The sequence below is a fragment of the Tachypleus tridentatus genome, chromosome 9 (assembly GCF_004210375.1).
Source record: "Tachypleus tridentatus isolate NWPU-2018 chromosome 9, ASM421037v1, whole genome shotgun sequence".
NCBI lineage: Eukaryota > Metazoa > Arthropoda > Merostomata > Xiphosura > Limulidae > Tachypleus > Tachypleus tridentatus.
Window position 1 is genome coordinate 138,692,709 of NC_134833.1, and position 21,084 is coordinate 138,713,792.

Sequence of the window (21,084 nt, forward strand, 5' to 3'; positions counted from 1 at the left end):
AAAAAACAACAACCCGTGCAACAATAATTATTCTAATAGGATCACGAAGTTTAAACGAATTCCAATCCAAACTAATCTGAACATTACTGGCAAGTTTCAGCGTGTTACCCATTTAGTTTTACTTTCAAATCTTCAACAAACCAGAAAATTACAAATGAAATGCATCTACCTATATTTAGTTATTAAAGGCTTAAGAAAAGTATTAAAATTATTAAAATAATAACTTCTATCGTGCATTCTTCATATGCAGATACCTCAATAGTTGTGACAAACAAACTGATTTTTGTCACATGTTCTAAACAGTTATGCCCGGAGGATCTTCGAGAAAATCTTTGTCATTTCTAACAGCATTCAGCATATAACCCTGGATGAACTGGACGGTGATGATTTAGTTCATTCAGGGCGTCATTTTCGAGGTAGTGTTTCTGGACTTTTTACAAAGTAATATTAACGTTCTTTTTCGTGGCAGGTTTAAGTATTCAACAAACTTCAGGAAATCATAATGAATGTGGATGACGAGCTTTTCGTGACTTCCATAAGACGTGATACTTTTAATGCCATTAATAAGACAATAAGTTATTCTAGAACAACTTGATAATGGTTCATCGTTTATTTAATGAGGTGTAGACTTTCCCTTTTAATTATTTGGTTTATATTTTTTTTAAGCAAGCACAAAACTATACAATGGGCTATCTGTGTTCTGCCACGGATATCGAAACTTGGATTCTAGCATTGTAAGTCTGCAGACATAGTGTTGTGCCACAGAGAGAGGTTTAGTTTATACCCAATAAATATTCTAACTCCTCTCAATGTTGAACTGCTTCTAAATGACCTGCAGACTTTTCTTGTCAACATAAAAATATTAGTGACAAGTTATGCCAAAACTCCTGCAGCAAAAACAAAAACTGAATATGTAGTGGCCTAGCCATGGCTTGACCTGGCTAGCTACGTGACCAGTCAATTCCTGAACGAGAGATGATAAATTACCGACTTCTAAAAGACAAAAAACTAATTTGTTGCAATTGGGATAGAGCAAAGTGTAAATAGGGTGGACATATTACCATCGAGCTAATGGTTTGGCTTGGTTTGTTTTGAATTTCGCGCAAAGTTACACCAGGGCTATCTGTGCTAGCTCTCCCTATTTTAGCAGTGTAAGACTAGAGTGAAGGCAGCTAGCCATCACCACCCATCGCCAACTCTTGGGGTACTCTTTTACCAACGAATAGTTGGATTGACAGTCACATTTAAACGCTCCCACGGCTGAAAGGGCGAGCATGTTTGATGTGACAGGAATTTTAACCGGCGTCCTTCAGATTACGAGTCGAATGCCTTAACCTCCTGGCAATGCAGGGTCTTAAGCTAATGGAATATTGTGTTCGTATGTAATTAAAAATATCATTTAGTTGTTATGTATTGGCCCGATTATAAGGTAATCCCGAATATAAGGCGACTCCCATTTTCAGAAACCATGGGAAATAAAACTAAGTATAATAACGTCCTTTTTTAGATTTGCAAAATCAATAATATAACTGAAGAACTGAACCTAGAAATGGATTAGTTGCAAGAATTATCAATGATCTTAATTGATTATCTGGTAAGCATGCTTAGACAGATAGCTATCTTGTCATTCAGGAACGCGACAGGTTAGATTAGGAAGAGAGGGTCTGTGGTCGATCACGAGTATAAGGTGACTATGAGTTTTACAGTCTAAATATTTATCAAAGACTGTATCTTTGATACAGGCAACAACTCTTTGCCTTATCAGGAAATGCTACATTTCCTTATAATCGGACCAATAAGTTAAGATTAAATGCTTCTTCCCGTGTAAATTGAATAACTTGATTAATTTATAAATGAAACGGTGTCGTTTTGATGAAAATACATACAAAGTAATACTAAAATATAATGCATTTATGTGGTCTTACAGGTTTTTATCAGACATACATCCAAATGGACCGCACTAAAGTGCTGTCTTCAATGTACAACTTTAAAAGCTTATCTACGCTACCAGAATTATGCCCACTAACACTGACCCTAGTGGCTAAATATTTCTTCTGCATTGAAAGGCCATTGCTTCTAATAATTTGTTGTCTTTTTTGAAAAAACAAAATATCCAGAATTTCACTCCATCCATTTCAACCAAAAACTGTCACACCTTTGAATTTGTAGTTTTTCTTTTGGCCATTTGGTTATATCACTCAAACAAAATACAAACATTGTTTCGCTTTGTGCCTGCTTTTCTTCTTTTTATAACTGTCTGTGTCATCAGAAGCTGCGTCATAGCAAAGAGTTTTAGCTTTGGTATTTTCAAAGATTTTAGTTGTAGTGCTTTCTTGAACCATTCTAATAGCAATATTTTCTCTCCCTTTTAACGTTTTGCTTTGCAAAACCTGAGAAAATTGGCTTTTTTTTCTCAGTTGCATATTTTTGAAGTGTTTTTATTCTACGTGCTTCCTGAAAAGAAAACATAACTATAATTTTTATATTACGTTCGGAGAGAAACAGAATATTCCTCCTCAGCCCTCCAATTGGTTACTTATAGTAGATATGCTCATCTAGAGAAAGAGAGTAACAACAAGAGAGTTGATATCATAAACACAGCGATCTTGACAAATAACTTCATATATAGAGTTATTATTAGTTTTTATTGATAACTGATTGCCTGTTTTACCTATCTTATAACGCTAACCCTGCATCTAAAGGCATACAAAAACTCAGTAAAGGATCAGATTATCTAACTACTTATTTTTAGTGCCTGGCGACTCAATGATACGTTTAAGATATTTTCTCGTTAAAAATAGGGTTTCGATACCCGAACTGGATAGAACACAGATTGTATAGCTTTGTGCTTAACAACAAATAAAACTTATTTTTGTTACGAATTTTAATATATCTTGCGACTTACAGTATCATCTAATTCCTACAGCACAACTGGAAAAATTAATTATTAATTAATTTTCAGGTTGCAAATTTCTCCACTGATCGATACTAGAAAAAGCTTTACAAGGTTTCTCAACCGTGCTAAACATATTGTTTCTCACTGGCAACTCATTCTTCTGAAGAAAATCTAAAGTTTACTGTATAGTTAATGATGGTGAAAGCCTTGAAAGGTGGCAGGTGGATATGATTGTGTTATTTTAAGAAATGTAAGTTATCTTATCAGTTGATTTATCCTTACAGTAGCTCAAAGCTACATGTACATTAATGTTTAATGACCAAGTTAAAAGAGCAAGATACGAAGCCACTGGAAATCTGTGTAATATAGAAAGCACACAACCAGTATTTTTCTCACTATCAAGGAATCATTTAACACATGTAACATCCACCACTTTCATTCAGTAAAACGCGTTAAAAATATTATTAACTGTTCTTTCAGCAACATATTATCTTCTATTTACACATCTGCATAAACACATCTTACAGCTAACTATGATAAACCTGGGAAGTATATTACTGATAGTAGTGATAGTATTATCAGCTACCTCACCAACTCATATCGAGCCAGTAAAGAAACCATTAAGATTGCTATTATTAGTAAGTCTTGATTTTTGGTAATTTAACAGATCTTAAAGTAGGCAATAACTTTAAATATGTTAAATTTTATTATACTGTCAGTTTAATTACCAGAAAGCTAAATTTTTATTCTAATATTAGAAAAATGTTATCATGGGGTTGAAATTCTAAAGACGAGCAACGTAATTTATTTAACCTTAAACAATGTAAAGCTTACATTGTGTTACGGTGTTTTACCGATGCTTTCCAAATATTATTCTCTTGTTCAGTTAACGTGTATATAGTTGGTATAGGTTATAAAGTAATGGTACCTTTGTGAAAATTATTTTGGCTAAACCTTCTTTAGGAAGGAAATTATACCTCACTGTATCTAATAATACCAACATTCGTGAAGAATAATGTATTTAAATAAGGCTTTAGGAAATTAAAATGTTCATTTAGCTTGAGATTTCACTTCTTAGAGCCATATGCGACTGTTGAAATTAAAACTGTGAAGTGTATAAATTATATCATCCTTTCCTATAACATGCGTACTAAAACTGTGAAGTGTATAAATTATATCATCCTTTCCTATAACATACGTATTAAAACTGTGAAGTGTATAAATTATATCACCCTTTCCTATAACATACGTATTAAAACTGTGAAGTGTATAAATTATATCATCCTTTCCTATAACATACGTATTAAAACTGTGAAGTGTATAAATTATGTCACCATTTCCTACAACATACGTATTAAAACTGTGAAGTATATAAATTATATCATCTCTCCTACAACATACGTATTAAAACTGCGAAGTGTATAATTTATATCACCCTTTCCTCTAAGATACGTATTAAAATTGTGAAGTATATAAATTATATCACCATTTCCTAGAAATTACGCATCCCACACTGGAAGAGCGGTATGTCTGCAGATTCACACCGCTAAAAACCGGGTTTCGATACTCGTATAGAGCAGAGCACAAATAGCCCAATGCGTAGCTTTGTGCATAATTCTACACAAACCTATGACATACGTATTAACACTGTGAAGTATTGAAATTATATCTCCTATAACTTACACAATTTATGTTTGTTTTGTTTTTTTTTAATTTCGCGCAAAACTACTCAGGGGCTATCTGCGCTAGCCGTCCCTAGTTTAGCAGTGTAAGGCTAGAGGAAGGCAGCTAGTCATCACCACCCACCGCCAACTCTTGGGCTACACTTTTACCAACGAATAGTGGGATTGACCGTGACATCATAACGCTACCACGGCTGAAAGAGCGAGCATGTGTGGTGCGACCGGGACTCGAACCAGCGACCCTCGGATTACGAGTCAAACGCCTTAACCCACGTGGCCTTGTGGGGCCTATAATTTATGTTTCCAACTTTTTAAAATATTTTCTAAGGTTATAATTTTGAACGTGTTAAATCCATTCGAGGTCATGTTCCAATTTGAACGAGCTGGTTTATGCAGCTGGAACGTCGCTTCATAGGATAGTTATACAGTGTTCTATGTTACCTTTTGTGTATGTGTTATTGTACATTAGCACTTAGACAATTAGAGTTACTTGGATACTTTTAAAAAAATAATTATGTTTTAGATGGTATGTGTGCAACCTTTACATTCAACAACTATGCATAAATGCTCTTGAAAAAAACATCTGTGTATAGTTGGAAAGTAAGTTTCACCATTCACCATTCTATGTTTAAGTCTGAACTCTCTGAGTTCTGACCCTATTTGTTTTCTTTTTATATAACATAAGATAACAGACATACTGGTCTTTCTCATCCTCACATTCAACCACAGTATTTCTTAACTCTTTGTGCTTAATACAAATTTAGCTATTTGACATACTTACCAAAAAAAGACATTCCTGCCCTAACCGTTCAACCCACTGTAGCTTTACACATGTTCAACATGCTGTTCTTTGATGCCGACATTCCAGTAACAGTGTTGGTATACAGGCAACTTTTATTTTTTTTCTTCCTTAACTCCCTCCCCCCCAGTGGCACAGGAGTATATCTGCAGACTTATAGTGCTACAAACTGAGTTTCGATACTCGTGGTGTGCAGAGAACAGATAGTCTCTTGTTTAGCTTTGTGCTTATCTACAAACAAACATTATTTCCTCGTAATACTATCTGGTGATGAAGCAGAAGACGACAAGTACAGAAGCAGAGCTTTTCCATCAACAGCTTGAAAAAGGGAACGAAGTTCTCTGAAACACTGTAGACACAATACTGTGTTACTTGGCTATCGGAGAGGCACTAATACAAAAATAAAAAGTAGGTCCATCTCTGAGGGAGGAATAGGTTTAAAAATACAAAAATGTATTACCGTACCAAACCGTTAATAAGAATATTTATAAATAATCACATACTTTACAGAATATATCGTGTTTGGGAATAAAGATCAAAGCTGTAAACAAAAAACAAAGTATTTAAACTCCAGCTGTATCTATGTATGAGCTCCATACTGACTCTAGTGACGATTTCCTTGGTGAATACACTGGACTACTCCGCCTAAACAATCTATAAAAGAATAGCATTGTTCCTTACTTTCCACGGGGAACTTTCAGTAGAGCTCCTCACCACCGTCCAGAGGATTTTAACTCCAGAGAAAGTATGTATTGCTGGTACCACTACCAACCCAGACTACATGCTTCGTTACTTTATAGGCATCAGACAAAATTTGTACTTGAGAAAACACCTTCTGCAACTCGGAGTAATGTGGCTGTAGCAACTGATGTCATTCAGTGACTATCATCAGAAGACCTGCCTGCCCACCAGCCTCACTTAGATAAGACTTGATGAAACACTTCCATATAAATATGTATATTTTGTTAATTTACCTTTAGTTTTATTTGGTACATTTTAGTTTTACTTGTACATGTGTGTGTATATTTTGCAATGTCTTATATCTTTACGTTTGGATGGTCTAATTTATATTGTTTTACTTAAAAGCTTCATTATTGTATTTTTGTAATTTTAAGTTTCTTTTTATGAGTATGATATGACATTCTTTTTAAACCCAGGATCTGTGAATATATGTATAACATGATGTTATTATTACTGTATACAATTTCTTCCCGTGTGTATAAAAGACCTCCCTAACTTATGGTTTAGTTTTTCTTCTCTTTGTTGTCCTTTTCTTTGATTCAGTAATTGTGTTATGTACTGAAATTTTTCAGTTTTGCCACCTACAATTTCATTTATTTATTGGTGATCTTATTTTATCCTTTTGGATTTTCTTTATTATATATAGTTTGGTTTGGTTTGAATTTCACGCAAAGCAACATGAAAGTCATCTGCGCTAGCCGTCCCTAATTTAGCAGTGTAAGACTGAAAAGAAGGCAGCTAGTCATCACCACCCACCGCCAACTCTTGGGTACTCTTTTACCAACGAATAGTGAGATTGATTGTTACATTATAACGCTACCACGGCTGAAACGATGAGCATGTTTGGTGTGACAGAGATTCGAACCCGCGACCCTTGGATTACGAGTCGAGTGCCTTACCCACCTGGCCATGCCGGGCCGCGAGAGCGTAAGTCGTGTGCATAGCACAAATAGGTTTTCCCATGTCTCTTCTCGAACCCATAGTGTTCCATTACAATACCTTTTTTATTTACAGATTAATAAGTTAATTTGTTTAAACTCGTCTTTGAAAAAAACACTACATTTTCTTATGTATTTTAACTATACCTATTTGTTTATTTATAAATAATATATATATATACTATTCTGTTTGAAATATTTTTTCCTTTAAGTTCCCCTCGGTAAACACAGCAGATAGCCCGATGTGGCTTTAAGTTATCAGAATTTCATATAAACTTAAGGTCGACTGTGGCTTAATAATTAGTACCTCTGGACTGCGGAGCTAAGGTTCTTTGCTTCACTGCCCATTACCAATTTTTTTTAAATGCGCTCTGGGACAGTGTGTGCATTATAAAGGTTACAGTCAAATCTAATTATTTCATTTGGCAAGAGTTTGACCATGAGTGGTGTTTATTAGCTGCCTTTCCTATGATCTATTATTTCAAATCCCCAAGTGACACAGCGATATGTCTGCGGATCTACAACACTAGAAACCGGGTTTCGATACCCATGGCACAGAAGAGATAGCCCATTGTGTAGCTTGTGTTTAATTACAAACAAACAAGCCATAACTTCAAAATTAGGGACAAGGTAGTGCATATTGCCTTCGTGTAATTTTGAGTGAAATTCAAACACAAACAGATTCTGCAAAAAAGAAATAATGTAATAAAACTTGTACGTGCCTGTTTAAATAATATAGTAAAACTTGTACGTGCCTATTTAAATAATGTAGTAAAACTTGTATGTGCCTATTTAAATAATATAGTAAAACTTGTACGTGCCTATTTAAATAATGTAGTAAAACTTGTACGTGCCTATTTAAATAACATAGTAAAACTTGTACGTGCCTATTTAAATAATATAGTAAAACTTGTACGTGCCTACTTGACCCTTCATACCTTTTCTGATGTTGTATATTTAGATATTTATAATCTTTAGTCGTTATAAGTAAAAACCTGTATTGAGTCAAGCAATGTACATTTAGTTTGTTTTGTTGTTGGGGAGGTGGGTGAAGCCAAGTACAAAGCTATACAATGGACTATCTGTGCTTTGCCCACTACATGTAGCGAAACCTATTTTCTAGCATTGTATTGTTTGTTTTTGTTTGTTTTTGAATTTCACGCAAAGCTACTCGAGGGTTATCTACACGAGCCGTCCCTAATTTAGCAGGGTAAGACTAGAGGGAAGGCAGCTAGTCATCACCACCCACCGCCAATTCTTTGGCAACTCTTTTACCAACAAATAGTAGGATTGACCGTCACATTATAACGCCTCCACGGCTGAAAAGGCGAGCATGTTTGGTGCGACGGCGATGCAAACCTGAGACCCTCAAATTACGAGTCGCACGTTTTAACCCACCTGGCCATGCCGGGCCTCTAGCATTGTAAGTACCCAGAAATATTGCTGTGCCGCTAGGGGAGGGAATATATATATTTAGAATTACAAATAAGTCTATAATTGCTATCTTATTTACTAGATGGCGTTACTTATATAAGCCTGACGTTCTTGGCGTTCAATGAACTTCATGCAGAAAGTGGAAGCACAGCTCGTGAATTATTATTTAATGAGCACAATCACAGAATGAAAGGTTATCATTAGATCCTTTTACTATGTAGGCAGAAATATCATAATTCGATATTTGTCACGAGCAATTAGTAATATTGAAAACCAGGGCAAACTCAACGCAGTTCTCCAGTACATTCAGGGTAACATTTAGTCATTCCGGTTGCACTTGAACATCACGTATATCATTAAAGGGATTTCATAATAAGTTTGTATATATCATAAAACTAATTTTAACTTTTATTTACGCACCCTCATGAAGTGTGTGTGTGTGTTTTTTAACAAATTCGTTTATCAAATCTGGCACTACCACCTACAAAAGGAAAAATAATAAATAAATAAAATTTGAAATATATAACTGATTTTTAAATTGAACTCAGTATAGATATTGGTGTAATCAAACGTAACGAATTTAAAGAGCTCAGAGGAGAGCCACTAGGATGGAACAATACTTAGGGAGGATGTGATTACATTGTTTGTTTGTGGTTCGGCGCAAAACTACACAATAGACTATATGAGTCGAAATGCGATTTCTAGCAATGTAAGTCCACAAAAATACCGCTGGGAGAAGGGGCGGATGTCAAACAGTGAGATGTTTAAGATTGGTAAGGAAATTTATAGCATTGATGCATCTTTTTTTTTCATAGTTATTGGTGAGAATGGTAGGACAAGGGGACAAGAATATAAATTTTAGCAGGATTAGAGTAATCTTCAGCTAAGACAGCTTTATGTTTTTAAGAGGGTGGTTGATATTTGGAATGAGTTGCCTTCAGATATGGTAAATGTTGTTAATTTAAGGGAGTTTAAAAGAAAGCTTAAAAATATTTGACAAGTAATGTCTTGCTTTGTGTTTTTTAGTGTTTAGTTTACTTTTCGCAAAGAGGAATTCCTGATGACAATGTATAACTAGCTAAAGAAAAAGGTTACAATATATGTATTATAATAAATGTAACTGCACGCACATCAAAATATGTGCACTGAGCACGAGTAGGTGTGAAAATATTATAATAATCCAAAAATGCATGATAATGTATTATTTAACAATGGTCTAAAAACACAAAATTATTAGTTTTTACCACAGTGATATGAGAGCTCTACAAAACAAAAAATATAACGTAATACAACATATTTTAATGAACATATTACAAATATTTGTCGTAGTACTAACATCCTTTGATTGTTTGTTTATTTTTACACAAAGCTATAAGAGAAATACCTGCGCTCGCTATCTCTAATTTAGGTTAAAGGCGAGCTAATTATCACTACCCACCGCCAACTTGTAGGATACTCTTCATAACACCCCTACAGCTGAAAAAGCGAGCATATCTCGTGTGATAGAGAATCGAACCCTCGACCCTTATATTACGAGTCGAGTGTCCTAACCACTTGGCCCTACTACTACCCTTTGATATAAATAAATTACAAAACATTAATAAAGATTTATCTAACATTTGTAACAATCATGTAAACTGTAGGTACATTAGTAAAGATACGTCTAACATTTGTAACAATCATATAAACTGTAGATACATTAATAAAGATACGTCTAACATTCGTAACAATCACGTAAACTGTACGTGTTTTTTCACATTCCTCATTTTTGTCCATTTAAGATTCGTAATCAGAGTTAAGTAAAACAGCGTTTTAGACCATCTTTTGTCTTCATAGATCTATTGTAGAATTAGACTGCTATACTTACCAAGGTTGCCACTTCAGACTGAAGCGAAAATCAAATATGTTCTCTGATACCTAAAGCCCACAAGTTAATATTGTTTACAATACAACACAAATACATAGATAAAAGACGAACATTTCGAATTACACTTCTCTAAATATCAAAAGTGGTAAAACTTTCTAATTAGATAATTTTAATTACAGTATTCTAACGTATCGAGAAAGAGACATCATCCAACGGACAATGTTGTACTTAACCTTATTTCTAACTGGGCATAACTTCCTTACTTTTAGCAACATTATAATCATACAACGTAAACAGTACGATTACATTATAAGCATACAACGTTGACAATACGATTACAACATTATAATCATACAAAGTTGACAATACGATTACAACATTATAATCATACAACGTTGATAATACGATTACAACATTATAATCATACAACGTTGGCAATACGATTACAATTTTGTCCCATCCAAAACGTCTACTCTCACTGAAAACTTAGAAGAACATTTTCCTGAAGACATTGTAGCTTAAACAATGATATGAAATATGCATCAATTTGAACACTCTGTATATGAAAGCGAAAATATCCAGAGTGGACAGAGAATTGTAAGCTAAGCTTACAAGAGATAAACATGACATCCAACAAATACCACTCTTATTTATCGTATGTTTCATTGTCACATTCCACTCTTAAACTGACCCATTAAAAATGAAGCAATATGGGAAGGTTAATAATTAATTAGCCTTATACGTATCCTGTGCATCACATGAGATTCACAGGACATAATGTTCGAGCCTTTTGGTATCATATGTGATATACAGCTACATTTATGTGATACAACCCCAAACTCACAGACACTGGTAAGTTTCTCCACTATAAATCAAACGATTCCAGGCTCACAGATGTTTGTGAATATCTTTAGTATAAATAAAAAATAAACAAACTCAAATCCACCCTTGTGCTAAATATCTTCATTATAAATAAAAATAATGTGTGTGTTTTCTTATTACAAAGCCACGTCGGGCTAGCTGCTGAGTCTACCGAGGGGAATCGAACCCCTGATTTTAGGGTTGTAAATCCATAGACTTACCGCTCTACCAGCGGGGGACAATAAAGAATAAACAAACCCAAGTCCACAAATACTGCTAAATATTTTCACTATAAATCAAATGAACACAAGTTCAAAGATACTCTTTACATAATAAATAAAACGAACCCCAGCCCACAGCTACTGATACGTATCTTCATTATAAATAAAACTACTCTAGCAGTAAATATCCCACTTAAAATCAGTCGAATAGTAAATTGCAGTTTGATTACGAGGAACCTACGTTTTATAACTAACTGAGAAAATTTTATTATAAATGTACAATGTTTCATTAAACTTATATCATTACCAAATATAGTATTTTACATAGGTACAGTATGAAACAGAGAGGTCAAATGATCGAAGATTACCTAACAGCTTACTAAAGTATAATGGTACCCATGGGTGTTAGTTTACAGTTGGGCTGTCTTCCTGAACTTTGACATCACCAAAGAACACACAAATAAAATGCATAATAATTCTCAAACTCTTTCCTTTAGAAACCTCAGGAGCATAAAAGGGAAAGACCACTGAGAATGGCCCTTCATGGCCAGGTAGGTTAAGGCGTTCGACTCGTAATCTGAGGGTCGAGGGTTCGAATCCCCGTCACACCAAACATGCCCTTTCAACCGTGGGGGCGTTATAATGTGATGGTCAATCCCACTATTCGTTGGTAAAAGAGTAGCCCAAGAGTTGGTGGTGGGTGGTGATGACTAGCTGTCTTCCCTATAGCCTTACATTGCTAAATTAGGGACGGCTAGCGCAGATACCCCTCGTATAATTTTGCGCAAAATTAAAAAAAAACAACTCAGAATGTGTGACTAGCGTATGAATGAGGTTACAACGTTTAATTTAACTGTACGCTCAACCCAATGTACCAAATGAATGTGTTGGAAATTTCAACCATTTTGGTGAATTCAAACTTTGTTTTTCTAAACTAAAACATTTATGCACGTTTTCCTCTGGAACAGCGGTAAGTCTTCGGATTTACAACACCGAAATCAGTGAGTTCGATTCCCTCTTTAGACACAGCAGATAGTGCGATGTGGCTTTGGTATAAGAAAACCCACACTCTTGATGGGTTTCTTATTCAGACACCACGCGGATATTTCAAAATGTAATAGCAACAAGGTGGTATATGTAAACTAATGCTATTACACCGTGTATGTTAATATACGGATTTTACAAATTCTAATGGAAATATCTGTTAAAGAATATTATCGTTCTTTGTATTTATATTCGTGTATTTTAGTTGTCAAAGATGATGTATTTAAAGTAATCTTATTACATTGTAGATCAAAATATAGATATTTCAAATTATAAAAGTGTAGTCATATTTTAGACTGAGCTATAGATATTCCAAGTTTTAAAATCGATATAAATACAATAAAGTTGTTACATTGTATTTTCTTATATATATAAATGTTTGTATGTTTAAGCTCAAAGCCAGACAACTGACAATCTGAACCCTGCCCATCACGGGAAATCGAAGTTAAAATTTTAGCTTTGGAAGTCTGTAAGCTTCCTACAGACTCAACGTGGAACCTTGTATTTAAGTATAGTTATTTTTTATATTTTAAAGATTGTATCTGTAAAATATGTCTTTACACTGTAGATTTAGGTAAATATTTAAGGGTGATAACTCTAAAAAAATGTTATAGTATTGTGGAGATAAATTTGACTATTTCCAAAAGGTGATGCCAGATAAAATAATTATTTATTTCGGAATATTCTAAATTTAAATGGTGGCATAAATTGCAGTTTATTGAATTTCGCTGGTCGTCCCTAATTTTGAATTAGTGGACTAAATGGAAGGCAACCAGTCAATATCTCTCACAATAATCACAAACCTCTTATCGAATTTTGGGGTTTGACCATCACTCTTATAACTGAGTCACGAACCTAAAGTGTGGAGCGCGATTTCTGTCTTTGTAGCGTTAACGGGACGCGAGCCACAAAACCTTGAATCAGTAACAATGATTGTTGGACCACGCTCGATGTAATGATGTAAGTGAAATATATATTATATCATTGACTAAAGACATGGAAATTCCAGATTAAAAACAAACAAAATCAGTTATATTGATTTATAGAAAGATATAAACGTAACCAGGAAATCAATGTGATGAAAGTTGTTCCCAACAGCTTCTTTAAATGGAAACTCCACGTGATAAAGTTCCTGTCTTTTGTCGCTTTTACTTTCTGTGTGTGTGTGTGCCTGTTTACGATATATTGTGTTTCACCTTAGAAAATATAACCTTTACGTCGTGCTATAAAAACAAACAAAAACAGAACAACTTTGAAACATTTTCCATACAGTCTCTGAAGTTAAGTTATAAAATTTGCGATAGCGAGGTTCGTTTTTTGATCAAATTAGTGGCGCCATCTGTACAGCAGGTGGTTTGAAAAGCTTCGTCTGTTTTCAAACGATAGTCATTGGTTGTAAGTTTCCGCGTCTGGAACGACAGCATTTGATTATATGCACTTCTGAACGAACTCCTGAAAAAGGTAAACAATTCGTTCCATATTCATTAAGTAAGAGTTTTCTTGTTTATTTAACTTAGTTTTTATTGTTATTATTTATTTGTTTTCGACAAAAAGGAATAAATTATTATTTTAAATTTTACGCGGTCTTCTAAATCTATACACGTGAGTTTTTTTTCGTTTCGTGGTTGTGTGTCTTACGTTACCGTAAACACACACACTGTTTAACTTAATATTATTACAAGTTACGTAGAAGCAGATCAGAAAATAATTTGATTTTCGTTCATTCGTTTAGGGGTAATATAAAAAAGTAATGCATCATTACTAAAGTATTGGAAAATTAAATTAAAGTAATTAATTATTAAGATTTGTATTTAAAGAGTCATAAATCGTCTTTGAAAATAAAATAATTCCTATAATTATTTAAGGCTTTGCTCATAGCGAAACCTTTGTATACTTTGCTGATTGTATTTTTAATTAGTACTGATATCAAAGTTGTTTATCGCAGCTTTACCCAAAAGTGGTCAATATTTTCAAATTTTCATATCTAGCACGTACCAAATACACATTGGTAAAACTTACTGATGTAACTACCCGTTAGAATAATTAAATATGATACGATAGCTAAAAATCAGAAAAGAAGACGAATTACTTTAAGCATTTCAGAAGCAGAGCCCTCTAATGTCATTATTACACTATAGCCTATATCTTTATGTACACATCTCTGCGCCATCGAAATGTGAGTTTAAATTATTACATTTAAGCTTTTGTAGTTAAAAATATCGTTTATGTCCAAGTGTAGCAAGTACATTTTGAAACCGTTGTCGAAGATGTATTTCATTTATGTTATATAGATAACCAATGTTCATATTTTGATATATAGGAGAGAAAAACTTTAAATATGTAGGTAAGTTACAACTAACAGATGCCTAAGCATTTGGTATTGTCAGTTGTTCGAAGACTTCATGGTTCGCGTCACATTACTAAAAGAAAATCGTATTCTTTGCTGGGGCTATTGGCACTTTATAAGACTATTGAATAAAAAGTAGCCCAAGAGTTTGTGGTGGGTCTGGAATCTACTTTATATTTTTCTTTTATATTATGGAATGCCACATTACAGAAGTGAACAAAAAGGCTTAAAACGATTTTCACTAAGTATGGTCCATCATTTTTTTTATTGGCCACAGGGGGTGGAGTACGTAGACGGTCAGAAATATTGTTAGCCGCTTTGTGGACGCCAGGGAAGATAGTAGGCTTACCTTTGTGGTGCTGAGTCAGATGATCCCTGGGGATAAAACCGGTTTGTCAGGCATTTCAATATCTCGTCATGACGAGAGAGGGGAGGAACCTTTCCTGGCACTTTAACTGAAAACAATGTTACATTGCATCTACTAGATGTGTAACATGTAACAACTAAAACCAATGAGTTTATTCCGCGAAGTAGTTTTGATTTGCTAAATGTACCATAATAATATATATTTTTTGTCAATTCCAATATATCGTGTTTATTTGTTACATTGGAATTACTGAAAACTTGTTATAAGTAAGTCACTTGAATAGGATTAATCGGTCAAACAAAGGAACGAAATATCCGGAAAAAACATAAGGTCAGAAAAAGCGCTTTTGTACGAATGACCAAACCTGTTCCAACTGTCCTTGGTTATACTTTGAAACAGTAACGCTCCCCTGAAACATATTTTTCATAAAATACCATATTACGCATTTATACAGAATGTATCACTATAGCCACAAGTACGTTCTTAAACAAAGTCTCTAGAATTCGGTGGAACAACAGGACTATAGAATCTTTAGATTGATTTCAGGTATTTTACGAAATTGCATAGAGTTTGGCTGAAATTCCAAAACTGATTAAATCGAATAAACTGAAACGTATTAAATAAAACAATTAAATTATTCGTTAAAATTGAAGATTAAATTATGTTTCGGTTGGATTATTTTGTGCCATTAACTCGAACCAATTGAAAAGTAGAAATGGCCCAAGTGTGTCGCTTATTTCTGTCTTTAATACTTGACGGTTGTGCATTGTTTGGAACATCACACCCTTTGTCATTTCAAGTTAAATAGATTTGGTAATAAAGAATATTGAATGATTATCATAAACTGCTAAACGAACTTGGTATTAAATAACGTCGGATGGTTGTAGTGAATTGTTGAAATAGTAATAAAAAATGCCAAATAAGTGTAACATATTGTTGAAATAACTTAGCAATAAAGAATGTTAAATGATTATAATAAATTGTTGACCAAACTGGTACTGGTCGAATAGTTGTAGTAAATTGTTGAAATAACTTTCTCTGTTTTTGAATTTCGCGCGAAGCTACTTGAGAGTTATCTGCGCTAGCCGTCCCTAATTTAGCAGTATAAGACTACGCAGCTAGTCATCACTACCCCCCGCCATCTTTTGGGCTACTCTTTTACCAACGAACAGTGGGATTGACTGTCCCATTATAACGCCCCCACCGCTGAAAAGGCGAGCATGTTTGGCGCGACCGGGATTTGAACCCGCGACCCTCAGATTACGAGTCGAACGCCTTAACACACTTGGCCATGCCGGGCCGTAAAATAACTTATTAATAAAGAATATTGGATAATTATCATAAATTGTTGAATTCATTTGTGGATCGACAAATAATAAATTAATTATTTTGTTTAAAGAATAATTATTATGTAGAATAGGTTCTCTCTCTCTCTCCTTCTCTTTTTTTTTGAAAAATAATACGCGTTTCAAAATAATAATAAAAAATATTGGGGTTTACAGGAGTTTAACCAAAAGTTCTATAATGTCGGAAATCTTTGGGACTATAGTAGCTTCCATTCTTGGATAATGATGTTTCAATGTTGTTGTTGTTTCACATTATACGTTACTTATATGTGTTTGCAAACATACAGACTTTTATTAAGAAATTTATCCACAAAAAAAAAGTAGAATTATTTATTAAGATGAACTCTGTGAATGATTCGCTGATACATAGCTGATGACGACACGGTCCACGTAACAATTCTACACGACCTTAGTAATTACGAGGAGACCTGTATGTTCATGTCCTGTACCAACCCACAGTAGAAGTGGTTAAGTGGTTACAATGTATGTGAAAGTGCATAGAACCATGGCCGTAGCTAGCTGTGAGATCACCCAGAACCAGACCTTGGTTAATATTTGAAATTGAATGTAAACTACAATTTAAAAAGGTATATAATATATAATGCAGATCCTATGTTTGGAACTAGGGTAAATTTTCATTCTATCTATGGCCATGTGTAGAACCATCCCTTATTACAGTTGTGAAGGGACTTACCAAGTTTAAATTGGCACTATCTAAATGATCAGGTTTTGGTTTCGGTTTGAAGGAGAAGTCTAACTAACTACTTTTTGTAAGGGAAAGAAGTTAATAGAAAGTCGCCAAAATTTCACAGATCTGGAGCTAGCTAGGTGTTGTAGATGTGACCTTTTATCCGTTACTGGTTGTTAAATATGACTTTCCAACTCGCTGCACAATGTGACGTTTCGAGCGTATTGATCATGTAGTGACAATAAGCTGAATATTGTCGTAGAAAACGCCAGTTGGTCTTTTAGTGTCATACCACAACGTCAGGACAAATTTAATATACCATTATGTAAAAAACTACCATATATATACCATCAAACCCGGTAGTCTTTACAGTATGAAACAAGTTCTTGAAAACGGTAAAAACAATGGAGAATTGAAACATGGGAAATAACTCCTATATACATGTACAGAGCTAGAAAGGTTGAATTCGGAGGGACGTGAGAAGGACTGTCTGGTATTGAATGGATGGACAACTGGTTATAATTTGGTTATGTGTTATTTTGTTCAAAACATTTTAAATAATTTAAACATAATGTGTTTTACTGTCTGGGAGATTTTAATTTATTAATTAGGTCCAGATAACGAGCCATAGAACTACTAAGGCAGATCGTTTTCTTAACCTAATGTTGTTATCATACCTTTTCTGGAAACCTGCTTTACTCACACTATTCATTTAGAAAGCTGATAAATGTGGGAAAGTGTCCCAGCATGCTCTGTATAGTGGGTGCAAAAGGAGGTGCTGAATAAACCAAATCTAAACGAAGAACTATAACAAAAGAACAGCTCACAATAGTCACAATTTAGGTTATTTCCTCAAAGCAAAATAACGCTTTGAAGTATTACATAATAAATTTTGGGAAGTTAGTGTTTCAGATTGTGTTTGTAAACACAACTGAATTGCAGCATATCTGGTTCATTTTCTTTTTTTTTCGTGCCATAATGAATAGTATGTTATATTAATTATCATACTAAGAAATACATATATTATATAATCAGTGGCTAAACAGTTGTATAAAATGTGAGAAATCGTAAAAGATGCTGCCTGTATCGTACCAATATTACATTGAAATCAACATAATATTTTTTTAAAATATATATGTAGTAAGAGTAATAGTAAAGCACATATATATTTTGCGTTTTACGAATATAAGGTGTAACATATACGATACGATATTGGCAACCTAATTTTTGCCATCAGTTTTATTATATGTTTTTCAAGTTGCGTGTGAAAACAGTATCCAACCTTTTACCAACAACGTGTTAATTCATATAAAAATACGCAACGCTGTGAGATTCCAACTTTGAAAATCCTGATCTTCGTGAGAATTCTGCATCGTCTTGTCGTCTGTGATACTCTCGTGGTCAATGATCTTTAAGATTTTGATTTATAATCCTAAGCGTGTAAACTAATATACATATACATAATTAGAACATCGTCATTAGTTGAATAAAACAAATATTACTCATACCTAATCTTAAACTTTTACACACATAACTTCTGTGTCTGTTATACACTCGGCTAGGTTCATGAACCTGATATCGATCAAAACTCGTGCAGCTGCGTGGTTAAGAAAGAAGCATTTTTTTACTCATTATTAATTTAGTTTTAAACTAAACATTGTTTTGGATATCATAATCATAAAAGTACAAGCATAGGGTGCAATGAACGTGTAGGGACTTAAATGACGTAACAAAGTCCACCACATCAGTCTGCCAATGCTGTCTGTTCAAAGGTGGCATTAATTCTTGTCAAGTGCAAGTGTGTCAACAAAAAGCAAGACCGGTATATCTCAATAAAACCAACGCCTAAAACCGGCCGCTGTACATAACTCCATTCCTTATAAGGATTTGTAACATATGCTTTAAGTACTTAACACTCCTACGAAAAGTGGGGCCTAATAGGCCCCAGAGCAACTTGAAAGGTTATTAATATTAGGCTAATAAATTTGTATTTAAATGAAATTGCCATTTCATTTGATGAAATGAATCAAATTAAATAAACGATAAATACAAATACAAATTTATTAGCCTAATATTAATAACCTTTCAAGTTGCTCTGGGGCCTATTAGGCCCCACTTTTCGTAGGAGTGTTAAAGTAACTGCGGCTTCAGAACGTTTCGAAGTCTGAGGTACTGAAATGCTGATGTTGTGACTTTTCTTTCAGATACTGACACGACTTAGTTAAATCTTAAAACAGCACCAGAACCGCGAATATTCAATAAATTATAATCCCACAAAATAATGACGGAAACGGATCAAATCTCTGAAGAGTTTTAAACAGCTGATGTCAAATATTATGTCAAATATTTAACACTTTTGTGACGATTTTATCAAGCAATTGACGTACCAGAGTCCGACACACAAACATTATTTGGCCTACTAAATATACATATATATTTAAGTGTAAATAATTACATTTTAATGAAATTGAATAGTAAAATAAATAAAATCATGAAAAAGGACTGCGTTAAAAACAGCATATCCAAACCTATAACTAATAATATAATTTGTTATTTTAACTCAAAAACAAGCCAAAATAAAATAAAAAGCGCTGCACCCCCACCGTTATGTGGGTCCTACTTCTTCAGTCACCTCCAAAGCTCAGGGTACATTTTATAATCCCACATTGTAGATTGTGCCTTGGGATCTTTTCAGTTGATGTAACGTTTTTATTTTGTTTCTGCTTGTATTTAAGTTAATATAATAAATTATATATATATATATATACGTGGACGAACTGTTGGGTGGTAACCGCTGAGTTTGTTTGTTTGTTTGTTTGTTTTGAATTTCGCGCAAAGATATTCAAGGGCTATCTGCGCTAGCCGTCCCTAATTTAGCAGTGTAAGACCAAAGGGAAGGCAGCTAGTCATCACCACCCACCGCCAACTCTTGGGCTACTCTTTTACCAACGAATAGTGGGATTGACCGAAGTATTATAACGCCCCCACAGCTGAAAGGGCGAGCATGTTTGGTGCGACGGAGATTTGAACCCGCGACCCTTAGATTACGAGTCGAACGCCTTAACCCACCTGGACACGCCGGGCCTGTCACCGCTGAGATCAGCTTTCCATATAGAATTAAATACATATTAATAATCTGTTTGAATTCTATGATGTGAAGACAAACATGTTTTGATGTAGTGTATTATGTAAATATATATTGTTGTTTTCTGTTACTAAAAGCAAAGCGATACAAAGGGGTATATGTGTTCTGTCCATCACGGGTATCGAAACCCGGTTTCTAGCAGTATAAGTTCACAGACATATCGCTTTCCCCACTGGTGGGTGTAAACATATCTAATAACATTCTTTGCCTATTAAAACGTAAGTGTAGCATTTCCTTTCTAGATAATAAACAATGACAAACAACCATCGCATTATATCTAGAGTTAATCATGTTTGTTTGTATAAATATTAATGAAGGTTAAACTAAACAGGTTAAAATGTTCTCAAGATGATTTTTAATACAGATTGAAATATCGGGTTTGAGTTTTAGTTAAAATCAGTAAAATGTCTTCTCAAGCGACATAATCAAGATTAATCAAAATTCATACTCTAACTACTTTTAAATATTCATTTTTATCATCATAATAATAATTACAATAAATTATGCAATAGTTTCTCGCTTATCGACCTTTCGACTAAAATCAAAGCGTTTGTGTGGCTCAGTGATAATCGTGAGGGTTCTTAAATACAAGGTTGAATCTCTCTGTTTCTATGGCCAGAGCACAAACAGACCGTTTTGTAGGTCTAAAACTATCAGTTTTTAACACCAGGCCGATTCTAAGAGGTCTGTATTTAACGTTTATTTATT

At 34.1% G+C, this 21,084-nt stretch overlaps 1 protein-coding gene across 1 annotated transcript in view; it reads left to right on the forward strand.

The window, feature by feature from the left end:
• Positions 1 to 13,819: 13,819 nt before the first annotated feature.
• The window catches only part of LOC143227495 (neuroglian-like), a 63,280-nt gene continuing 56,015 nt past the window's right edge, over positions 13,820 to 21,084 (forward strand). The window contains exon 1 of the mRNA XM_076458936.1: positions 13,820 to 13,944. The gene's annotated coding sequence lies outside the window, so the exon portion shown is untranslated. The remainder of the gene's footprint in view (positions 13,945 to 21,084) is intronic.